Here is a 9,957-nt window from a genome sequence, read left to right on the forward strand (position 1 = left end):
CAGCTAAAGAAGAATGAGTGGGTGTAACAGCTAGGTCTTCTGGAAAGTGGACTTGGACAGTCTCTTTGGCTGGACAAATCACATTCGTCCTCTAAAGGTCACGACAGGCATATCAGCACCTTCTGAGGAATAGCGAACGGAACACAATGGTTTTTACTGCTCAGACGCACAACCAAAGCCAATGACTTGTCCATGTGTCAACATAACTACCCTCTGGGGTCAGGTTTGTGCACAAGTGGAGGGGTGTGTGTAGGCGGTTTTGTAGGGGTGTGTGTAGGCGGTTTTGTAGGGGTGTGTGTAGGCGGTTTTGTAGGGGTGTGTGTAGGCGGTTTTGTAGGGGTGTGTGTAGGCGGTTTTGTAGGGGTGTGTGTAGGCGGTTTTGTAGGGGTGTGTGTAGGCGGTTTTGTAGGGGTGTGTGTAGGTGGTTTTGTAGGGGTGTGTGTAGGGGGTGGTTTTGTAGGGGTGTGTGTAGGTGGTTTTGTAGGGGGGTGTGTTTTGTAGGGTTTTTGTAGGGGTGTGTGTAGGGGGTTTTGTAGGGGTGTGTGTAGGTGGTTTTGTAGGGGGTGTGTAGGCGGTTTTGTAGGTGTAGGGTGTGTTTTGTAGGGGTGTGTGTAGGTGGTTTTGTAGGGGTGTGTGTAGGTGGTTTTGTAGGGGTGTGTGTAGGGGTTTTTGTAGGGGTGTGTGTAGGGGGTTTTGTAGGGGTGTGTGTAGGTGGTTGTTGTAGGGGTGTGTGTAGGTGGTTTTGTAGGGGGGTGTGCGGTTTTGTAGGGGTGTGGTGGTTTTTTGTAGGGGGGTGTAGGTGGTTTTGTAGGGGTGTGTGTAGGTGGTTGTTGTAGGGGTGTGTGTAGGTGGTTTTGTAGGGGTGTGCGTAGGTGGTTGTTGTAGGGGTGTGTGTAGGGGGTTTTGTAGGGGTGTGTGTAGGTGGTTGTTGTAGGGGTGTGTGTAGGGGGTTTTGTAGGGGTGTGTGTAGGGTGTTTTGTAGGGATGTGTGCACAAAAGGGTACGGTAAGTAAGTATGCAGGACTGTGTCTTAGTATCAGTGTGTAGATAGTGTTGCCATAATATGTACTGTATGTAACATGTAAACAGTCATACTGTAGTTTCAATTATGAAATCTAAAGTGTAGTCCTTTGGGGTTTTGTGTGTGTGTGCGACTAAGCCGTATGTATTGGTGTGCCTTTGTGTGTGTGTGTGTGTGTGTGTGTGTGTGTTTGACTGCTAGAGTGTAGCTCTCTCTTCCATCGCTCCTCGCTCTCCTGATTAAATCAGCAATCCAGATAAATTGTTGGTCTGTTTTCGCAGCAGACACAATGAGTAAATTAAAAGCAGGCGCTGACAGAGAACCATATGGTACAAGTCTCTGGAAGAGGGGAAAAATGCAAAGATTAATTGATAATAGCTAGCTCCTTCACCACCTCCAACAGGGGTTTGTAGACGCTGGCGGAATTTTAACAGCAAGCTCATACTCAAAAACCCAGGAGGGAACAGCCAGTCCCAGACAATATGGTTTCTATGTTGATAACGTTGCTTTCTTTCTTTTGTTAAGCTCTCCATATTGAAAGTGATGCTGAAGACTTAAACAAGCAGCAAATCCCTCATTTGTGAGAGAAAGAGAAAGGGAAAGAGAGTGTGAGTGCTCATAGCACAGTGGGACATGTCTGTGTCTGTGTGTCTGTTTGTCTGTGTCTGTGCAAAGCATGGAGCCACACCAGTGGAAGCTGCTGAGGGGAGGACCGCTCATAATAATGGCTGGAAAAGAGCGAATGGAATGGCATCAAACACATGGAAACCACATGTTTGATGTATTTGATACCATTCCACTAATTCTGCTCCAGCCATTACCACGAGCCCGTCCTCCCCCATCCAGGTGCCACCAGCCTCCTGTGAACCACACCCACCTCTACATATACTGTATTGCTAATAGATGTGACAAGTAAAAAGATATATATGTAGGATCTTAATTTGAGCCAGTTTGCTAAAGCAGGAAAATAATGCACTGACAGGAATTTTGTGGATTATAATTCATGGTATTTTTTTGTAGGGGTTGATACATTTTTCATTAGGGCAGATCAAGTGTGACATTTTAAAGTGGAAGTGTAACGACGTTCTTCGTTTGTCGAAAGAGAGTCGGAACGAAATGCAGCGTGTTGGTTACTCATGTTTATTAATGAAACGAATAACGGAACTATACATGAAATAACTAATAAATACAAAAAACAACAAAACGGAACGTAAAACCTATTACAGCCTATCTGGTGAACACTAACACAGAGACAGGAACAATCACCCACGAAAAACAAAACGAAACCCAGGCTACCTAAATACGGTTCCCAATCAGAGACAACGAGAATCACCTGACTCTGATTGAGAACCGCCTCAGGCAGCCAAACCTATTTAACACACACCCCTAATCAGCTACAATCCCAAATACTACAAACCCCAATACGAAAATACAATACATAAACCCATGTCACACCCTGGCCTAACCAAATATATAACGAAAACACAAAATACAATGACCAAGGCGTGACAGGAAGCCTCAAATACACTGCTGTGCAGGACAATTCCAGCAACAGGATGTGGACAAATGAAGATACGGCATCTGAAAAGAGGAAGTTAGATATATGGCATCTGTTCTCAACTTGCACATAATTACAGTGGATGTTTCAAAATGTTAGCATCCACCATAGGAGAGAACAGGTATCTACTACAAGGCATTTATAACCATAAACCTAAGCTATATGTATGCATGCTATGTTTTGTTTCTCCTTAGGCGTTACCGACCAGCTGCTGTGGAGGAGTGAGGCAGTGTATTTGCTTCCTTCTAAACACAGTCAGTGAGGTATAAAGATCCATGTTACTGTGTGGCATTGTTTTCTCTGGCCCACTGTGAGTGTCAGTGGTCAGTGACACGGTGTGTTGGTGTTGACCTCCCCAGCCTGTGATTGGTTGAAATGATGATGGCGTGGTGTTAGTGGGGTCTCTGGTGCAGTCAACCCCAGGCTGCAGAGCTGGAGGGATCCTCCCTGGGCTGAGGCAGAGAGGGAGAGGCCACTCAGGGGAAATGAGCCCTCTCCAGTCATATACAGATTCATCATCAGGCCTGACAAGCCACACACCGCATAAAGATGAGCTTAAGTGCAGAGGGAGGGAAGACGAAGGGGGGGGGGGGGGTGGAAGAAAGGAGGGAGGGATAGGGAGAGAGTGAGGGAGAGTAAAGGGGGGTTAGAGAGCAAAGAAATTCAATCTGAGTAAGGGTAAAAAAATAAATGCTGAAAGGTGCAAGGATAGTTGTAGTAACAGAACGCATGCATGTAATAAGTGGGATATTCAGGTTTCCATGGTGAAACTGGCATGTCATTGTTGTAATTCATTTTTGACCACACCCACATCCCCTGCCTCCCTCCGCATAGGGACAGAGTGGACTTTTCAGGTGCACTTCCTGCCATGTGGTTCGGTGATACCAACTAACGCAGAGTGATGCTGACAGAATAGCATGTTCCTTCCATGGTGGAGGTGGACAGAAGAGGTGATGGGTGATGGGTACAGGGTGTGCAGCAGAGGGGGCAAGGGGGTCTGGGCGTGGTGGAGCAGAGAGAGCAGCCAGGCAGCAGAGGAGATGACATGGCCCTCTGAAATGGAGGAGCGGAGGGGAGCCGTACATCGGACTGACAGCCCATAATTATGGCTCATTTTCAGTCATTAAACTATGGAGAGAGAGAGCAGCACTCACACAGGGAAGGGCCCTGATTAATAATGAAGCCCCCTCCTGTCTAATACACCCCCCCCCACACACACACAGACACACACACACACACACACACACACACACACACATGTGCACGCACGCACGCAAACACACACATACATGCGCTCATCCCATACAAGATCACATTCAAAATACCCAACTCTAAAAATTAATATATTCAGATAAAAGGAGGGGCTAAAGACAGAGAAAGGGGGAAAAGAAAACCGTCCCAGTTGTTCCATGAGAACAATACCCAATCAGTAGTGCCCCTTGTCTTCCACTTCCTGTTTACTACATACTAGTCTGGTTTTATCCAGTTGCTGAGAGGCAGCTGGAGCTGTCCACAGCATGGAGGTGCTGAACACAAAATGAGTCACTTTCAAGAGTTACCGTCTTATGTGTGACCCAACCCTTTACAGATAGGATTTCTTTGTGTGATCTACCTACAGCAGTCAGTAGAGTAGACAGTCCTTCCCCCCATCTATCAATCCATGCTGCTCCTCTCCTGCAGGATCCAGTTGTTCGTTCTTCCTACTCCAGGGCAGGTGTACAGTAGGGCTGCTTTGGGCTGAGCTTCTGTCAGAGTCAGGCTGTTTGATGGCTGACACCCCCTCTCACCGCCTACCCTCCCCTGTTCCCCCTCCACCTCTCCCCCCTCCCAACCCCTGCTCCTGCCTGTTGTCAGGGGACCTCCACTGCCTTTGAACTCCTCGACTGGCACCCTGCAATGATCAAGCTTGGAGCTGCTCCTCATATGAAATATTGAAAAGACAGAAGGGACATATTCTAGTAGTCTATGTGGGCCAGGAGTCGGGAAGGAAACAAAAGAGCAGAACAAGGAAAGAGGGAGTGGGAGTTATAGGAGGAGAGGAGAGGAGAGGAGAGGAGAGGAGAGGAGAGGAGAGGAGAGGAGAGGGAGAGGAGAGGAGAGGAGAGGAGAGGAGAGGAGAGGAGAGGAGGAGTTATGTGAGGGAGAGGAGAGGAAAGGAAATGAGAGTAAAGAAGAGAGGAGAGGAGAGGGAGTTATGGGAGGGAGAGTAGAGGAGTTATGGGGGGAGAGGAGAGGAGTTATGGGAGGGAGAGTAGAGGAGTTATGGGAGGAGAGGAGAGGAGTTGTGGAGGGAGAGTAGAGGAGTTATGGGAGGGGGGATGGGAGGGAGAGGAGGAGTTATGGGGAGGGAGAGTAGAAGAGTTATGGGAGGAGAGGAGAGGAGTTATGGGAGGGAGAGTAGAGGAGTTATGGGAGGAGAGGAGATGAGTTATGGGAGGGAGGGGGGAGATGGGAGGGAGAGGAGTTATGGGAGGGAGAGTAGAGGAGTTATGGGAGGAGAGGAGAGGAGTTATGGGAGGGAGAGTAGAGGAGTTATGGGAGGAGAGGAGATGAGTTAAGGGAGGGAGAGTAGAGGAGTTATGGGAGGAGAGGAGAGGAGTTATGGGAGGAGAGTAGAGGAGTTATGGGAGGAGAGGAGATGAGTTATGGGAGGGAGAGTAGAGGAGTTATGGGAGGAGAGGAGATGAGTTATGGGAGGGAGAGTAGAGGAGTTATGGGAGGAGAGGAGATGAGTTATGGGAGGGAGAGGAGAGGAGTTATGGGAGGAGAGGAGAGGAGTTATGGGAGGGAGAGTAGAGGAGTTATGGGAGGAGAGGAGATGAGTTATGGGAGGAGAGGAGAGGAGTTATGGGAGGGAGAGGAGAGGAGTTATGGGAGGAGAGGAGATGAGTTATGGGAGGGAGAGGAGAGGAGTTATGGGAGGGAGAGGAGAGGAGTTATGGGAGGAGAGGAGATGAGTTATGGGAGGGAGAGGAGAGGAGTTATGGGAGGGAGAGGAGAGGATCTCTGATCCTTGTTCTGAACCCAGTGTGAGTTATGGTGGTTCCTATCTCTACAACAGTTTCACAGTGTCTGTCAGATTTCCATATAACAGACAATATAATAATGGTTTTTGGTTTTAAAGACGCAATATTTATTTAAACTGCATCAATCAGCAGTTTAAACAATAACTAACCTGAGAGATGGGGTTGGAGACATGTAACCACGCTCAAATTTCTAGACAGAGGTACGGATGCAAGGACTGATATCAAAAGTACAGTTTTAACCATGTTTTGAGACTATATAATCAAATCAAAGTGTATTTGTCAGGTGCGCCGAATACAACCTTACAGTGAAATGCTTACTTAAAGGCTCTAACCAATAGTGCAAAAAAGGTATTAGGTGAACAATACTGTTTGTTTACAAACATTGGAGTTAAACAAACTTGTATTTTAGGTTCTGATGGGTTCGACAGCCTCTGCCTGAACTAAGCGCATGAGACAATTATAAGTTCTATTCTTCAAGAATCAATGGGAACATGTAATTCATTTATAAGTCAAATAAGTGATGAAGCAACTGCAGATTGCCCCTTCAAAACGAGCATGCAATATATATTTCCCCACCAAAATTATTAGAACCATACTGCCATTGCTATTTGATCAAATGCACAGTTAGATTAAAGGCAAAACATGTTTCTGTTTCTCTGCGGTGTGGATGAAGCATAACTTTACCATGAGGCGCACCACAAACAACCAACACTTTGGAGGAGATGATTAGTGTGTCTATGTGTGCCTCTGCCTGGTTGAAGTCCCGTCAAGTCTCCCCTCTGGAGTCTGGCTTTGTGGCCAAGCGTCATGAGGTAGAAATGATATGGAGATGCTCTACATCTGTCTGTTGACTTTTAACAAGAATCTACCTATAGTCCATCAGTAGATGTTCAACACACTATCTGTAGACCACCAGCAGCATTTCAACATAATGGCTTTAGCATTTCAGTAGCATCTTAACGGTATACAGTTGAAGTCAGAGAATGATTTATTTCAGCTTTTATTTCTTTCATCACATTCCCAGTGAGTCATAAGTTTACATACACTACAATTAGTATTTGGTAGCATTGCCTTAAATTGTTTAACTTCGGTCAAACGTTTCGAGTAGCCTTCCACAAGGTTCCCACAGTAAGTTGGGGGAATTTTGGCCCATTCCTCCTGACAGAGTTGGTCAGAGTCAGGTTTGTAGGCCTTCTAGCTCACACCCGCTTTTTCAGTTCTGCCCACAGATTTTCTATAGGATTGAGGTCAAGGCTTTGTGATGGCTACTCCAATACCTTGACTTTGTTGTCCTTAAGCCATTTTGTCACAACTTTGGAAGTATGCTTGGGGTCATTGTCCATTTGAAAGACCCATTTGCGACCAAGCTTTAACTTCCTGACTGATGTCTTGAGATGTTGCTTCAATATATCCATATCATTTTCCTGCCTCATGATGCCATCTATTTAGTGAAGTGCACCAGTCCCTCCTGCAGCAAAGCACCCCCACAACATGATGCTGTCACCCCCGTGCTTCACAGTTGTGATGGTGTTCTTTGGCTTGCAAGCCTTCCTCTTTCTCCTCCAAACATAACGATGGTCATTATGGCTAAACAGTTCTATTTTTGTTTCATCAGACCAGAGGACATTTCTCCAGAAAGTACGATCTTTGTCCCCATGTGCAGTTGCAAACTGTAGTCTGGCTTTTTTTTATGGCGGTTTTGGAGCAGTGGCTTCTTCTTGCTGAGCGGCCTTTCAGGTTATGTCGATATAGGACTCGTTTTACTGTGGATATAGATACTTTTGTACCTGTTTCCTCCAGCATCTTCACAGGGTCCTTTGCTGTTGTTTTAGGATTGATTTGCACTTTTCGCACCAAAGTACGTTCATCTCTAGGAGACCGAACGCGTCTCCTTCCTGAGTGGTATGACGGCTGCGTGGTCCCATGGTGTTTATACTTTCGTACTATTGTTTGTACAGATGACCGTGGTACCTTCAGGCATTTGAAAATTGCCCCCAAGGATGAACCAGACTTGTGGAGGTCTTCTGAGGTCTTGGCTGATTTCTTTTGATTTTCCCATGATGTCAAGCAAAGAGGCACTGAGTTTGAAGGTAGGCCTTGACATACATCCACAGGTACACCTCCAAGTGTATATTATATTATTAAGTGACTCAAATGATGTCAAATAGCCTATCAGAAGCTTCTAAAGCCATGACATACTTTTCTGGAATTTTCCAAGCTGTTGTATGTAAACTTCTGACCCACTGAAATTGTGATACAGTGAATTATAAGTGAAACAATCTGTCTGTAAACAATTTTTGGAAAAATGACTTGTGTCATGCACAAAGTAGATGTCCTAACCGACTTGCCAAAACTATATTTTGTTAACAAGACATTTGTGGAGTGGTTCAAAAACGAGTTTTAATGACTACAACCTAAGTGTATGTAAACTTCCCACTTCAACTGTATCTCATCATTTTCAGCAAGTTAGTCTATAGTCCATCTATAGATGCTCAACACACCATCTGTAGACATGTTACTGATAGTTTGCAGCGCATCTACAGATGGACTATCCAAATAAAGTGTTACCAAAATCACACACTCTAATTCAGAACACAGTCTCTCGGATCTGTTAGTCTGACTCCTCATTCCCTCTCCCAATGCTGCCCCCTCCCTCACCCCTCTGCCCTGCCAGCCCATCCAGTCAGGCTCCGGTGCAGGTGCCCCCCCTGTCCCCACCACTCCCCCAGAGAGGGCCAGCCTGGTCCCAGCTGGTTGCTCTAACACATTCCACTGCAGCCTAATGACGGTGGGGACCAATGGGCCACTCTGACCCCAGCCCTAACACCCCTTCATGGCCCCCCAGGGACACAGCGGGGGAGAGGAGGGGGGAGCGTGACACAGATAAGGGAGGACACTCCAGGTGGCAGGATAGCGCAGGGAATTGGAAGTCATGAATATATTAACTGACTGGAGTAATGAATTCAAATTAAATTATACGTGCTGAGTGGAAGGCCTAGTGAACACGTCAGGATATTTAGGGGGCAAATAATTACACCTTTCAGCCAGTATGATAAAAAAAGGAACTGCACAAGACGTATAGCCACTGCTGTCAAATTCCCAACTCTAACTCAAGCTCTCAGAAAGTTAGCAATGGAAAAGGAGAAGGGTAGTTATTAGAACCCAGCGTGTGGAGCTGGATCAGTGGAGTTCTCCATCCCCCAGCAGCACAAGAACAGCAGTGTCCTCCAGCCTCCAGCCCTGTGGTCCTGGGTTGGCTGATGCGGAGACTGACCCCATGAGGCAGGGCCAGGCCAGATCAGGAGGTGAGAGAGTGCCCAGCTGTCACTCTGGGCTGTGATTGGGGCATAGTCAGAACGGCCCTGGGGGCTACTGTCAGCCCAGAATTCCCTCTGCTCTCCTCAGCTCGGGGCTGGGGGCCAGGAGGCTGGGGGCCAGAGGGCTGATTGGGCTTGGCATTAGGGGTTGGAACCAGGATAGCCTCCCCTGAAACTGTCCCTGGCCAAGAAGAGGAGGGGGGGGGGGAGATGGGAGAGGGAGGAGGCCAAGGTCCTCCAAACAGCCTGAGGCTAGAAGGGAATGATTCCCCTCTCTTTTGTTCAGCTGATCCTGTAAACAATCAAAGTCCCTCTTGGCCTGCTGAACACTAGTCTGTCCATACGGTCCGGGACTGCTCTGTTCTGTTCCATCAGCAACCAGTCAACAGGATCTGCTGCCAGGGTAAATAGCATCCAGATTTAAAGAGCTATTTTGATTTCCTCATGAAAGTGTCATTAACTGCCCTGGACATCCCAGAGTACTTTGTTTTCCTTATTCCCAGCATCCCCTGGGTCCTACTCTGCGCCTGCTTTATGTGCTGTAGAATTGTGGGATAGCGATCTGGTAAATAGCAGTCTAATCAGAAAGAGTTGGGGAAGATGACGCTGAATATGAAGGGAGAAAACGAAACACTTTATTTGCTTTTGCATGGGGTAATGTGCAAATGACAAGAGCAATCTGAAATTAATGGAAGACAATGTAGGAGCTGCACGTCAAGGCATTGTTTTAATTATGAATACTGAAAGCCAATTAAACCCCAACCACACTGGCGGTGAATTTTCTGACTATTTGGCAAGATGGAGAGATGGAGAGAGATATGGAGGAGGCAGAGTGAGATTAGGAGAGATGGAGATGGGGGGGATAGCCAGCCTATCTCACACAGCCTTCAGCTTTGTCCTCTTCCCCTCTCTCTATCTCCCACAAGCAATCTGATTTTCTTATTCACTTGCTGTCCTTGCGTCCCCTTTCTACTTTCTTATTTCGCCATGCTTCTGCATCTACTCGCTATCTCCTTATCACACCTTCCTCCCCTA

The sequence above is a fragment of the Oncorhynchus masou genome, chromosome 1 (assembly GCF_036934945.1).
Source record: "Oncorhynchus masou masou isolate Uvic2021 chromosome 1, UVic_Omas_1.1, whole genome shotgun sequence".
Taxonomy (NCBI): domain Eukaryota; kingdom Metazoa; phylum Chordata; class Actinopteri; order Salmoniformes; family Salmonidae; genus Oncorhynchus; species Oncorhynchus masou.